Consider the following 15526-nt stretch of genomic DNA (forward strand, 5'->3'; position numbering starts at 1 on the left):
AACAAAATATCAGAGAGATGAATTTCACACACAAAAGAATTCCAGATAATTCACCTCAATCAGCCAGGTGTTCAAGGTCACCACCAACAGTGATACGTCATCTTGAGGGCATGTACCCTTGACGTGATTGTGTTAACAATGCCCTTTCACCTCTATGGTCTTCCTCCCAAAACACAGACTACATTCTTCTTTTTTTTGGAGGTGAGGCATGGGATTTACAGGATCTTAGTTCCCCAGCCAGGGATCTAAGCTGTGGCCCTGCAGTGGAAGCAGGGAGTCTTAACTACTGAGTAGACAGAGAAGTCATGAAGAGACAATCAGACAAACCCCCGTTGAGGGACTTGACAATTATTCCTGGAAAGAATCAAGGTGATCAAAAACTCAGGAAAGTCTGAGGAATTGTCACAGCCCAGAGCAACCTACATGTAATGTGGTGTCCCAGACGGGCTTCTGGAACAGAACATGACTTTAAGGAAATTAGAATGAAGCACAGACTTTAGTAAGTAAAAATCTATTAATGTTGAAAACAGGGGAAGCTGGATATGAGTTCTCTGTTCTATTTTCACAGTTTTTGTCCAAGTCTGAAACTAAAATTTAAAGTTGATTTTTAAAATTTAAGGAGGGACATTAGTTGGCTGTTTTTGTTTTTTTCTTTTGCCACATGGACCTAGTGGCCTGGGGAACTTCCCCAATCCAGAATCGGACCCACGTCCCCTGCCATAGAAGTGCAAAATCTTAACCACTGGACCACCAAGGAAGCCAAGATGGCTAATTTTTTATTTTGATTAATGAAGACATTAAAAATCTCACAACCACTTCCACTCCCCTATTGTTTCATTAAAGAAAGGGGGTCCATAACAGAGGAAGGTCTTCATCTCAGAATGGACAAGAGTTGAAATGGAGTAAGTCCAGAATAATAAAGAATTCAGACTCTGTATATTTCTTGTTTTGCCAAAGACCCATGAGAAGTTGGGGCTGGAGAATGAGGGTAAAGTGAGAAATGGTACAAGAAAACCACAGCTGAGACTACGAGATGCTGGACAAAAGCTGGAATGTGACTTGTAGTGTAAGGTGCTGGGGGGGCGGGCAGTGATGGGTGGCAGGGCTGGCAGTTGATGGGGCTTCTGGGCCAGTAGGGTGACCAGTTGTCCCGCCCACCTGGGACCAAGGGGTTTCCCAGGCCCTGCACCTTCAGCTTTAAAACTGAGGCTGTGTGTGCTCAGTTGCGTCTAACTCTTTTGTGGCCCCATGGACCCACCAGGCTCCTCTGTCCATGGGATTCTCCAGGCAAGAAAACGAGTGGGTTACCACTCCAGTGGATCTTCCCAACCCAGGGGTTGAAACTGCATCGCTTGCATCTCCTGCGTTGGCAGGCAGATTCTTTGCCACTAGTGCCACCTGGTCCTGGTGTTTAGAAAGGTTTACTTTCGTTTTAGGTTTGAAAGATTTGGTAGCCAAAAAACCACTCCATTCATGACGCACAAGTTCAATTCTTTATAGAAGATTATTTGACTTGGTTCAATATACACTCATTAAAAGAAAAGAAATAAAAACAATAGAAGTAACTGCACATACATCATAAAATTGGGCCCAGCAGCATCCAGAATTAAACAGCGCTGTCCCTTGTTAACAGTAATCTGGAATACCAATTGGGAAAGGGTCCTGGGCTGTGCGTCCATTCCTTGCATGAGACTTCAAATTTTCAGGGGCTTCCACTTATAATTCCAGGCTGCAGATGATATCATTATCTGTTTGTGAGCAGAAATGCAGCTCTGGTTTTACTTCAACCTTTTTACAGTGCTGTTTGTTTCACCTTGTGAGTTAATAAAGCAGAAGTAGATGCTTTTCTGGAGCCCTCTTGCTTTTTCTATGGTCCAACGGATGGTGGCAGTTTGATCTCTGGTTCCTCTGCCTTTTCTAAACCCAGCTTGAACATCTGGTAGTTCTCTGTTCACATATGTTGAAGCCTGGCTTAGAGAATTTTGAGCATTACTTTGCTGGCGTGTGAGATGAGTGCAGTTGTGCAGTAGTTTGAACATTCTTTGGCATTGCTTTCTTTGGGATTGGTATGAAAATTGACCTTTTCTGGTTCTGTGACCACAGCTGAGTTTTCCAAATTTGCTGGCTTATTGAGTGCAGCACTTTCACAGTATCATCTTTTAGGATTTGAAATAGCTCAGCTGGAATTCCATCACCTCCACCAGCTTTGTTCATAGTGATGCTTTCTAAGGCCCACTTGACTTCACATTCCAAGATGTCTGGCTCTAGGTAAGTGATCACACCATCATGGTTGTCCGGGTCATTGGGAACTTTTTTTTGTGTAGTTCTGTGTATTCCTGCCACCTCTTCTTAATATCTTCTGCTTCTGTTAGGTCCATACCATTTCTGTCCTTTATTGTGCCCATCTTTGCATTAAAATGTTCCCTTGGTATCTCTCATTTTCTTGAAGACATCTCTAGTCTTTCCCATTCTATTGTTTTCCTCTGTTTCTTTGCACCAATCACTGAGGAAAGCTTTCTTATATCTCCTTGCTATTCTTTGAAACTCTGCATTCAGATGGGCGTATCTTTCCTTCTCTCCTTTGTCTTTCTCTTCTCTTCTTTTCACAGCTATTTGTAAGGCCTCCTCAGAAAACCATTTTGCCTTTTTGCATTTCTTTTTCTTGGGGATGGTCTTGATCACCGTCTCCTGTACAATGTCATGAACCTCCGTCTATAGTTCTTCAGGCACTCTATCAGATCAAATCCCTTGAATCTATTTGTCACTTCCACTGTATAATTTTGAGGGATTTGATTTAGGTTGTACCTGAATGGTCTAGTGGTTTTCCCTACTTTCTTCAATTTAAGTCTGACTTTGGCAATAAGGAGTTCATGATCTGAGCCACAGTCAGCTCCAGGTCTTGTTTTTGCTGTCTGTATAGAGCTTCTCCATCTTTGGAATCTGATTTCAGTATTGACCATCTGGTGATGTCCATGTGTAGAGTCTTCTCTTGTGTTGTTGGAAGAGGCTGTTTGCTGTGACCAGTGCGTTCTCTTGGCAAAACCCTGTTAGCCTTTGCCTGCTTCATTCCATGCTCTAAGGCCAAACTTGCCTGTTACTCCATGTATCTCTTGACTTCCTACTTTTGCATTCCAGTCCCCTATGATGAAAAGGACGCGTTGTTTTGGTGTTAGTTCTAGAAGGTCTTGTAGGCCTTCATAGAACCGTTCAGCTTCAGCTACTTTGGCATTAGTGGTTGGGACATAGACTTGGATTACTGTGATATTGAATGGTTTGCCTCGGAAATGAGCAGAGATCATTCTGTTGTTTTTGATTGCACCCAAGTACTGCATTTTGGACTCTTTTGTTGACCATGATGGCTACTCCATTTCTTCTAAGGGATTCCTGCCCACAGTAGTAGATATAATGGTCATCTGAGTTAAATTCACCCATTCCAGTCCATCTTAGTTTGCTAATTCCTAAAATGTCGATGTTCACTCTTGCCATCTCCTGTTTGATCACTTCCAATTTGCCTTGATTCATGGACCTAACATTCTAGGTTCCTATGCAATATTGTTCTTCACAGCATCAGACTTTACATTCATCACCAGTCACATCCACAACTGGGTGTTGTTTTCACTTTGGCTCTGTCTCTTCATTCTTTCTGGAGTTATTTCACCCTCTTCTCCAGTAGCATATTGGGCACCTACTGACCCGGGGAGTTCATCTTTCAGTGTCCTATTTTTTTGCCTTTTCATGCTGTTCATGGGGTTCTCAAAGCAAGAATACTGAAGTGGTTTGTCATTCCCTTCTCCAGTGGACCATGTTTTTTGTCAGAACGCTCCACTGTGACCTGTCTGTCTTGAATGGCCCTGCATGGCTTGGCTCATAGTTTCATTGAGTTAGACAAGGTTGTGGTCCATGTGATCAGCTGGTTAGTTTTCTGTGATTGTGGTTTTCATTATGTCTGCCCTCTGATGAATAAGGATAAGAGGCTTATGGAAGCTTCCTGATGGGAGACTGACTGTGGGGGAAACTAGGTCTTGTTTTGATGGGCGAGGCCATGCTTAGTTCAGTTCAGTCCAGTTCAGTCACTCAGTCGTGTCTGACTCTTTGCAACCCCACGGACTGCAGCACGCCAGGCTTCCCTGTCCATCACCAACTCCTGGAGCTTGCTCAAACTCATGTCCATCGAGTCGGTGATGCCATCCAACCATCTCGTCCTCTGTCGTCTCCTCCTGTCTTCAATCTTTCCCAGCATCAGGGTCTTTTCCAGTGAGTCAGTTCTACGTATCAGGTTGCCAAAGTACTGGAGCTTTAGTTTCAGCATCAGTCTTTCCAGTGAATATTCAGGAATGATTTCCTTTAGGATTGACTGGTTTGATCTTGCAGTCCAAGGGACTCTCAAGAGTATTTTCCAGCACCACAGTTCTAAAGCATCAATTCTTCGATGCTCAGCTTTCTTTATGGTTCAACTCTCACATGCGTACATGACTACTGGAAAAAGCATAGCTTTGACTAGATGGACTTTTATTGGCAAAGTAAAGTCTCTGTTTTTTAATACGCTGTCTAGGTTTGTCATAGTTTTTCTTCCAAGGAGCAAGCATCTTTTAATTTCACGGCTGCAGTTCCTTGGTGGCTCAGACAGTAAAGTGTCTGCCTGCAATGCGGGAGACCTGGGTTTGATCCCTGGGTCAGGAAGATCCCCTGGAGAAGGGAATGGCAACACACTCCAGTATTCTTGCTGGAAAATTCCATAGATGGAGGAACCTGGTGGGCTACAGTCTATGGGGTCATAAAGAGTGGGACACGACTGAGCGCCTTCACTTTCATTTTGCAGTCACCATCTGCAGTGATTTTGGAGCCAAGAAAATAAAGTCTCTCACTGTTTCCACTGTTTCCCCATCTATTTGCCGTGAAGTGATGGGACCTCATGCCATGATCTTTGTTTTTTGAATGTTGAGCTTTATGCCAACTTTTTCACTCTCCGCTTTCACTTTCATCAAGAGGCTTTTCAGTTCCTTTTCACTTGCTGCCATAAGGGTGGTGTCATCTGCATATCTGAGGTTATTGATATTTTCATGCTCAGTAAATCTTTAATCCAATTTCCCGTTGATGGACAGGGCCCTGTTCCCTCCCTGTTGTTTGACCTGAGACCAAACTATGGTAGGGGTAAAGAAGATAATGGCCACCTTCTTCAGAAGGTCTTGTGCATACACTGTTGTATTCAATGCCTCTGACCCTGCAGCAGGCCACTGTTGACCCACGCCTCCACTGGAGACTCCTGGACACTCACAGGCAAGTCTGGGTCAGCCTCTTGTGGGGTCACTGCTCCTTCCTCCTGAGTTCTGGTATGCACAAGGTTTTATTTCTGCCTTCCAAGATTCTGTTTCCCCAGTCCTGTGTAAGTTCTGTAATGAAGACCCAGCACTGTCCGAAAAAACAAGTCTTATCCAGGGAACTTCCAGTGGCTAAGACTCCATGCTCCCAATGTAGGGGGACTTGGTTCGATCCCTGGTCAGGGAACCAGACCCCACATGCTGCAACTAATGATCCTGTGTACATCAGCTAAAAAAAAAAAAAAAAAAATCCCGTGTGCTGCAACTAAGACCCGGCGAAGCCAAGTAAATAAATATTAAAAAAAAAAATCTCACCCAGGAGGGGTGCAGCCAGGCCTGAGGGTGCTCAGTGGGCTCCTCCCTGGTGAGACGCTTGTCCCTTGGGGTCAACTCAGGAAGGGAGAGGAAGCCACAGCCCCAAGTCCTTGGGGTGTGACTCCCAGGTGGCCTTGCTCTGTTCTGTCCACCATTTTATCACCCATCAGAAATCTTGTTCTGGTCTAGTGTTAAGAGCAGGGTCTCGGGAGCCAGTCAGAATTCTGCCTCAGTTTCTTTGTACCATTGAGATAATACTAGTACCTTATGAGTCGGTTGTTGTGAAGCTGCGGTGAGTGACTAGAGAGCAGAGACTGGCATGTGAGAAGCCTGTGTGAGATGTCCTGGGATTAGTCTTAGAGTTTCTTGCCCATGTGTTTATCAAGGGTCTCCGAATGTGGATGAAGACCCCAAGGTTCTTTCCCATGTGACCCAGCGCTTCTGCTCCGAGGCATGGACCCAAGAGAAGCAGAAACACACAGGAATTTGTACAGGGATGTTCATAGCAGGTTATTCATCATATCAAACAGAGGGACGAACCCAGATGTCTGTCAGCTGGATGAACTGACAAACAAAATGTCAGTGTCTGTGCTATGAAATGCTGCTGCTAAGTCACTTCAGTCGTGTCCGACTCTGTGTGACCCCATAGACGGCAGCCCGAAATGCTACCAGTCAATAAAAAGAAAGAAGGCATTTCTCTTCACTGAAGCTAGCTGATTTACGGTGTTGCGCTAGTTTCAGGTGAGCAGCACAGTGAGTCAGTTTTACATACATGTGTCTATTCTTTTCCAGTTTCTGTTGCATTGTAGGTTATTACAAAATACTGAGTACAGTTCCGAGTGCTGTACAGTAGATCCCTGTTGGTTATCTATTTTATATATAGTGGTGTGTATATGTTAATCCCAAACTCCCAGTTTACCCCCCTCCCCAAGGAATGAGCTACTGACATTGGAACCGATCGGTGTCATTTCAGGGGGGCTCTGAAGAGCTCTGGTACCACAGTCCTTTATGTCTCAGTTCAGAGAAGAACTCAGCGAGAGCAAAGTGGTAGATCAGAAGTGATTTATTAGAATAGCTTGCGAGGCTTCCAAGCAGGTGGCCGAGATGTGCCACACCCTGAGAACTTACTGGGCTACAGTTTTTTAATCAAAGGAAGAGTGGGGAGGGGGAGAAGACCTTTGTCTTTCTCGAGTAAACATCATGCTTCCATCATCAACTCTTCCTCCGCGTCGGAGAAAGGAGTTTTCTTGTCCCTACATGGTCAAGCTGGGTCTGCAAATTATTGTTTTCTTCTCTGTGTGCAGAGAGCGTGTCCCAGGGATCATTAAATTAGTGAGCTCACTGCCCAGGATGTGGGTCTCATGCCACCATTGTTTTATTGTTTTGGGTGCTTGTCTTGTGCTTCTGTTACATGGTTTTGTTGCTAAGCAAGCCTGCTTGGTTTTGTGGTTAAGCAAACCTGCTTTCTCGAGTAATCATTAATTTTACAGGGGTCTCCCGTATTTTTCTACTTGCAGTCACCTAGTGGGATTAACTAATTAATCACCTACTTTGTCCCTTCAGGTCCTTGCTGGTTATCTATTTTATATATAGTGGTGTGTATATGTTAATCCTAAACTCCTAATTTATCCCCCTCCCCAAGAACTGAAGTACTGATATGTGCTACAGTGTGGGTGAACCTTGACAGCCTGATCCTAAAGGGACGAGAGGCCCTAATATACGAGATACCACTCATAGGAAATGTCCAAAATAGCTAGATCTGTAGAGACAGAAAGATTAGTGGGTCCCCTTGGACTGCAAGGAGATCAAACCAGTCAATTTTAAAGGAAATCACTTCTGAATATTCCTTGGAAGGACTTATGCTGAAGCTGGAACTCCAATCCTTTGGCCACCTGATGAGAAGAACTGACTCATTGGAAAAGACCCTGATGCTGGGAAAGATTGAGGGCGGGAGGAGAAAGGGGGTGACAGAGGATGAGATGGTTGGATGGCATCTCCGACTGGATGAACATGAGTTTGAGTTAACTCCGGGAGTTGGTGATGGACAGGGAGGTCTGGTGTGCTGCAGTCCATGGGGTTGCAAGGAGTTGGACATGGCTGAGCGACTGAACTGGACTGAACTGAGGCTGTGGGGAGCAGAATGAGGAACAGGGAAGTGATAATAAAAGGTACAGAGTTTCTTTTTGAGCTGATGAAAATGTTCTAAAATTGACTGTGTGATGGTTGCACAACTTTGAATATACTAAAAATCATTGAAATGTTCACTTTAAGTGGGTGAACTGTATGGTATGTGAGTTTAAAAAAAAAATTGGCCACACCATGGGATCTTAGTTCCCCAACCAGGCATCAAACCCCTGCCCCCTGCAGTGGAACCACTGGACCACTGGGGAATTCTCTGGTATGTGAATTACATCTTGATAAAGCTATGGTGGCGGGGTGGGGGAAGGACTCCAAAAGTTTCAGCTGAGCCAAATCTAGTTTTCAGAGTATTTCTTTAAAGGTCACACACTTGGCCTCCAGGGGGCCATGTTAGGCTGGTGAGAAGCCGCATTTCTCTTTCTCTTTCTCTTCTGGTCCACAGTTCACTCAGATTGCTCTGTCTGCCTTGCTCACATCAGACGTCAGCATTTCGCGTGTACATCGCCTGCTTTCTCATGCTCGCCATGGTCATCTGGGTCCCTTGGCTGTGTCCCCGCCTTGCTCCTTGGAAGGAAAGTTATGACCAACCTTGATAGTATATTAAAAAGTAGAGACATTACTTTGCCAACCAAGGTCCGTCTAGTCAAGGCTATGGTTTTTCCAGTGGTCATGTATGGATGTGAGAGTTGGACTGTGAAGAAGGCTGATCGCCGAAGAATCGATGCTTTTGAACTGTGGTGTTGGAGAAGACTCTTGAGAGTCCCTTATACTGCAAGGAGATCCAACCAGTCCATTCTAAAGGAGATCAATCCTGGATGTTCATTGGAGGGACTGATGCTAAAGCTGAAACTGCAATACTTTGGCCACCTCATGCGACGAGTTGACTCACTGGAAAAGACTCTGATGCTGGGAAAGGTTGGGGGCGGGAGGAGAAGGGGACGACGGAGAATGAGATGGCTGGATGGCATCACCGACTCTGTGGACATGAGTTTGAGTGAACTCCGGGAGTTGGTGATGGACAGGGAGGCCTGGCATGCTGTGATTCATGGGGTCGTGGAGAGTCGGACACGACTGAGCGACTGAAATGAACTGAACTGAACTGAACTGAAAGCTATGGTGGCAGGGTCGGGGAAGGACTCCAAAAGTTTCAGCTGAGCCAAATCTAGTTTTCAGAGTATTTCTTTAAAGGTCACACACTTGGCCTCCAGGGGGCCATGTTAGGCTGGTGAGAAGCGGCATTTCTCTTTCTCTTCTGGTCCACAGTTCACTCAGATTGCTCTGTCTGCTTTGCTCACATCAAACGTCAGCATTTTGCGTGTACATCGCCTGCTTTCTTGTGCTTGCCATGGTCATCTGGGTCCCTTGGCTGTGTCCCAGCCTGCCTCCAGGCTGGCTGTCCGTCTGCCCATCCCTCAGCCTCAGTCCCTCATTCCAGCTCCGGTCACTCTTTCAAAGGGGCTTCTGGGGATGGTGGCGGGGGAGGGGGGGGCGGGTCAGGCAGGGCCAAGGCAGGAGGTCATGCATGAGAACAGAGTGACCAGGTACACAGGTGCTGGGGGAGCCAGAGGCCTGGGAAGGTAGGGGGGTGGCTGCAGCCCCGTGTCCTTGACTGAGTGTGGGTCAACCCGCCTGCTCCTGCCCAACTGTGCCGAAGCCAAGAGGCGATGATGAAGGCGGCAGGCAGGTGCAGGGGGAAGCCCGTGGGCCCTGAAGGTGCACTGGGTTCAAATCCCACTCCTGCCGGCTGTGGACTCTGGGTAAATGGTCTCCCTTATATAAGCCTCAGTTTCCTCCTCTGTAAAATGGGGCTAACGGCACATAGCTTTGAGTTTCTTGTAAAAAATAACTAAAGGCAGCAACGTGTTAAACACTTGGCATGGGCTGACGTGTGGACTGGGATCAGCTGGAATGCTGCAGGGGAGGCCCGGGAGTTCCAGCCCCAGGGTAATTCTGGCTGGCTATGTGACCCTGGGCAAAGCCCTCAACCTCTCTGAGCCCCGCTCAGAGATAACAGTTCTGCCCGTTTCATGAGGGTGCAAGTGAGGACTCAGGACAATAGGTGCCTCCTGGGCCTGGGCATCAAGACCTGGTTCTCTCCCTCCACGCGGGACGCCGGTCAGGCTGCCCACCCCAAGCCGGCTGTCTCCTCTCTGGGTTTGCTTCTTCCTTCCTCCTCGGCGGTATCTTCCCAGTGAGCCAATGTGAATACAGCCAAGCTCCGTGGATTGGAGCAAAGGGCCGGGATGAGTTTGGGATGGATGTCATGGATCATGCTTGCCAGTGATGCCATTCCACCCCCTGGCTATGACTCAGCCATTAGGATATGATTTCCCATCCCGTGGAGGGTCCTTGTACCCTACCAGAGGGACCATCCTGACCCCCCCATCCCAGCATTGGATGAAAAGACCTTTCAGCTGGCCCCTACCCCAGTGCTCAGGGGGAACTGTAGTCGTGATGAAGGGCAATGATTTGGGCAAGACCCCTGAAGGGTCTGCAGGTATGTGACCCCTTTGTCCTCATGAAATATTTCCCAGTAATAACCCCAATCTGGCTCCGCCACACATTGTGTCTGACCTGTGACATCACCGCATCTCCCCTTCAGTTTCCCAGGCTGTAGAACAAGTGACGGAAGAGATCCATTTTTTCCTTCACGGATTCCCACATTTGGTCATGCCACAAACACGTGTTGAAGCACCTGCAAAGTGTACCTGCTGGGAGACCCAGCTGTGGGCACCTGGTGAGGTCCTGGCCCTCATAGCTGGGGCATTCCAGTGGGGGGAGAGTCAACAGACAAGCAGGTATAAACTGACAAACTGCGGGGGCCCATAGTGGGGAGAACTCCATGCTGGGACTGGGGATGGGGGAAGGAGATGGGTGGGTGTGGGCAGTAGCGGGTAGGTGACCAAAGCTGGGGTCCCTGAGACAGCCCAAGGAGTTTGTGCTTCATGCTTAGGCTCCTGGGGATTGCACCACAGGACCTCCAGCTAGGGAAGGGCATGATAAAATCTGCCCAGGAAACCATCTCTGACCTCCCAGACATCTGTGGTCCTGTCCACTGTGCTGGGCTCAGGATGCAGACGCTCATTATGATAATTAAATGGCATTGAGCTCTTACTGTATGCCAGGGCCATGGTACGCCCTGATATATATATGTTAAAATGTATATATGTGTGTATTTTAATGAAAAAAAAATCACTTTGGGAGGTCCCTGGTGGCCTAGTGGTTAAGATTTGGACTTTCACTGCCATGGCCCAAGTTCAGTCCCTGGTCCAGGAACTGAGATCCCACAAGCCATTCGATGCAGCCAAAATAAAGAAAAATTAAAAATTAAAGCTAAAAAAAAAAATCACATTGGGGACTTCCCTGGTGATCCAGTGGCTAAGACTCTTCACTCCCAAAGCAGGGGGCCCCAGTTCCATCCCTGGTCAGAGGACTAGATCCCACATGCCACAACTAAGCCTTGGTGCAGCCAAAAATAAAAATTAAAAAAAAATCACTTTGATCTCAAATGATTCTATGAGATAGGCCCCTCATTATCCCCATTTTACAGATGGGGAAACTGAGGCATAGAGAGGCCAAGTGACTTGCACCAGCTGACGCAAGTTGGTAGTGAGGGGAGGGGCTGGAGAGAAAGCGGCTGATGTCAGAGACACCTAGGACTGTGGAGGAAGCACGGCTGCTAGACTGGAGTGTCTGGCTGGGTGACTGGCGGGTGGTGACGCCCTGAGGATGTGGGCCACCTGAGGAGGAGCAGCTCTCCTGGGCAGAGGCGCTGGTGAGCAGTGTGACATCTTCCCTGGTAAGAACTGGTGTATTGAAATGGAGCACTTGGGTTTCTGGCTCTTCTTCAAAGAGGCAGCGCAGAGTGGTTGTCAAGCATATGGGTCCTGAGCTGTGTGACTTTGGACCATTCACTTAACCTCTCTGTGCTTTCGTCTTCTTATCAGTGAATTAGGAAACGTAATGACAGCTCCTTCCTGAAAGGCGCCTAGGAATGAAATGATTTGAGCTTTGTCTGGCGCCAGCACCTGGAACGTGCTCAAAATATGTTAACAAGGAAGAGAAGGGCTCAAGTCTGGAGAGGTGAGCAGTACGAGAAAGCCAGTCCAGCAAGGACCTCACAGTAAGTTGCTGATGATAGTGACAGGTGGGCCAGCCTGGCCCCACCTCCCAGGTATCCCCCTGCTCTGGCTGCCTTTGGGGTAGGTGTACAGGGGCATGGACCCTGACGTAGCTAGATACCATGCTCTGGCTGGGGGACGGAGCTGTTGTCTACTCTGGCAGACTCCTCTCCAGGTCTCTTTATTCTGGAGCAGAGCCCAGAGTGACCAAACCTCATGCTTGCCCAGTCAGGGCTGGTGCCACGGCCCACACAGAAGGGTCAGGCGACTGTCACATGGGGCCTCATGTTTTTCTGATGACTGTCTTCTTGGGGCAGAGTCATCTGGAAACAGGAAAATCCTGGTCAGAAACCACGTGATTCTCAAAGGAGGGGAGGGACACCCCAGTTCCTGGGGACTCTTGTGGGGTCAAGGCACCCCTTCCAAAAGTATATTTTGTATTGAATTCATTTCTGGATTTATTTCTGTTGACTTAAGACTGGATATTTCATCTAAAAATATTTTTATTATATAAAGATTTTATTTTACTTCCAAATGTCTTAAACACTAATTTGACATCATTATTTCCCAGAGGTATGAGCCACAAGAAAAATGGAAAAAGCAGGTACTCTGCCAAAGATAAGTGAAGGGAAATAATTACGCCCTTCGTGGCATATCCATGTCTAGTCAGCCAGTGAATTTTTTTTTCCTGGTATATATCCCTGTCTAGTTGGCCAGTGAAAGAAAAAAATAATTCTAGAAGCATAAGAGAAATGCATGTGTCTTGGTAAAGTCAGAATTTTCTCAGTGGGCTCTTCCTGTAGACCCAGCTTACCCAGAAGAAACATAACTAATGTAGCCGCATATGTCATTTAATTTTCTTGGAGGTGCACTTTTAAAAAAGTAAAAAGAAGCAAGGGAAATTAGTTTTAGCTATATTTTATTTAATTCACTATATCCAAAGTTTAACATTTCAACATGTAATCAGTACTTTGAAATATTCCAGAGCTATTTTCCATCCTCTCTCTCTCTGCCACCCCCCTTTTTTTCTGATATGAAGTCTTCAAAATCAGGTATATATTTTACAGCATATCTCGGATCTGACCAGCCATATTTCAACTGCTCAGTGCCACAGGCGGCCTGTGGGCGTCACGTTGGCAATACAGCCTAGAGAGTGAACTTTCCTTCTAGGGAAAATGTGATTTTTCCCCACTTAATGTGCAGTAACTGAAGACTTGCAGTGTGTGTCTGCATTTTATGCTTCTTTCTTTCTGTATGGCTGTGCTAGGCCTTCGTTGCCATGAGGAGTCTTCCTCGAGTTGCAGGGGGCCGGGGCTATTCTTAGTTGCTGTGCTCAGGCTTCTCTTTGCAGTGGGTTCTCTTGCTGCAGAGCACAGGCTCTACAGCGCGGGCTCAGTAGCTGTGGCTCCGTAGTTGCTCCACAGCATGTAGACTCTTCCAGACCCATGATCGAACCCCTGTTCCCTGTTTTGGCTGGTGATTCTTATCCACTGTACTACCAGCACCAGAAAAGTCCTTGCACTTCTTTTGTCCATTTGCTTCCCTATATAATTTGATAAAAGGACTCAATGATAAACATGAGCTTTAGGATGTATCTTTCTTTACTCAGACTTTGAATGTCTTTGTCTTTCTCAGGTTCATCCTTTTCTCTCTTTCAGAAATCTTTCCCCCAACATTTTATTGTAAAAATGTTCAAACATATAGAAAAGTTGGAGGATTTGTGCAGAGAATACCCCATACTGATCACCCAGATAATGGCTTGTTATATCCATCCATCCATCCATCCATCCCTTTCTCCATCTATTCATCTCTTCATCTCTCTATCTCTCCATCCATTTATAACTCTATACAGCCTTTTATTTTTTTTTTTGGATAAATTTCAAAATAACTTGCAAACATCCTGACATTGGTCTTCCCAGCTGATGTAGTGGTAAAGAATCCACCTGCCAGTGCGGGAGACGCAAGAGATGTGGGTTTGATCCCTGGGTCAGGAAGATTCCCTGGAGCAGGAAATGGCAACTTGCCCCAGTATTCTTGCCTGGGAAATTCCATGGACAGAGGAGACTGTTGGCTGTAGAGAGTCAGACATGACTGATCACATCCACATTCAGAAGAGTCTTTTCCAATGCAACCCCCCCCAACAGGTTACAAAAGAAGCCAGCTGTGTCATTATACATATGACAGTCTTGGGATATGAAAATATTTGTGGCTCTGCTTGGTGATGAAGTCATAGGTCTGTGGATATTGCTACATCAGGAATTGAAGACAGACACTAAATTTCAGTTACAGACTAGTGAAAACAAAACTAATTTTTCTCCTATCTCAGTCTATGGGTACTCTGAATTCAAGGACTGCTACTCAGTTCTTATTTCATAAAACCCAAATAAATCATGCTGTTACCATGTTAAGGCAAATGGCAAATTCTTCCTGAGCTCTTGTTATATGCATTATCTCATTTCATCCTCACAATACCCTCATAAAGATAAAATTATCTACTTGTAACACTTCCAATACCAAATAAGTGAATATTTTTTCCTCCACACCAGCCAATTCTCCAATTCTCTGGACACCAATTGGGTATCCTATAATTTAATTCGATCCTGACATTACTTACCTGGAGTTGGGTATCAAATCCCACAGGTTTAGGGCTCAGTCCCACAGACTGCTGGGGTCCTGATCCCACACCCTGGGCAGGGCAAGGTGTTAGGTCAGACAGACAGAAACCAGTCTGTATGTCTGTGTGTCTTTTTGCATGTGAGTTTTTGTTTGGGGTTGTATGTCTCTCTAAAGAAGGCTGAGTGTTAAAGAATTGATGCTTTCGAACTGTGGTGCTGAAGACTCTTGAGAGTCCCTTGGACTGCAAGGAGATGAAAGCAGTCAATCCTAAAGGAAATCAACCCTGAATATTCACTGGGAGGACTCATGCTGAAGCTGAAGCTCCACCTGATGTGAAGAGCTGACTCACTGGAAAATGCCCTGATGCTGGGAAAGACTGAAGGCGGGAGGGGAAAGGGGTGGCAGAGGATGAGACGGTTGGATGGCATCACCGACTTGATGGACATGAGTTTGAGCAAGCTCTGGGAGTCGGTGATGGACAGGGAGACCTGGTGTGCTGCAGTGCATGGGGTTGCAAAGAGTCAGACACGACTTAGCGACTGAACAACAACCCTTCGCATCCTCGGAGCAGTCTCTCAGAGCTATCTGAATTGCTGTCTGCCAGGCTGCAGTCCTCATTTTTCCCCAAATAAAACTTAACTGTCAACTGTTACATTGTGCATTTTTTAAAAAATCAGCATATCGTAATCATAGCTGACATCTGTATGGTCCTTCCTGTGAACAGGTTTCTGAGTGCTTACATGTTCCATGAGTTAGTCTTTCCAATAGCCCTTTGAAGGACTTCCCTGGTGGCCCAGTGGTTAAGACTCCATGCTCCCAATGCAGGTACCACAGGTTTAATCCCTGGTTGGACAGTGGAGCAGCGTGGCCTCCCCCCACCCCAAAGAAACAGCCCTTTGAGGTGGGAATAGATAGTGTCTCAATAATCAGATGAGGAAACAGACATAGAGGGTTGAGTGACTCGCAGGGGTGGGCTTTGAACCCAGGCTTGGTGGGCTGGAAGTCAGCCCCCAGGCT

At 46.5% G+C, this 15526-nt stretch overlaps 1 long non-coding RNA gene across 1 annotated transcript; it reads left to right on the forward strand.

The window, feature by feature from the left end:
- The first annotated feature begins 1887 nt into the window (after nucleotides 1–1887).
- Nucleotides 1888–15170, forward strand: LOC148773685 (uncharacterized). The gene is made up of 3 exons (XR_016036602.1): nucleotides 1888–2268; nucleotides 10375–10570; nucleotides 11720–15170. It is a non-coding gene; the product is annotated as an uncharacterized LOC148773685 (long non-coding RNA).
- Nucleotides 15171–15526: the final 356 nt, after the last annotated feature.

This window comes from Moschus berezovskii, chromosome 27 (assembly GCF_049115385.1).
Source record: "Moschus berezovskii isolate FMDL1 chromosome 27, NW_MosBer_1.0, whole genome shotgun sequence".
Taxonomy (NCBI): Eukaryota; Metazoa; Chordata; class Mammalia; order Artiodactyla; family Moschidae; genus Moschus; species Moschus berezovskii.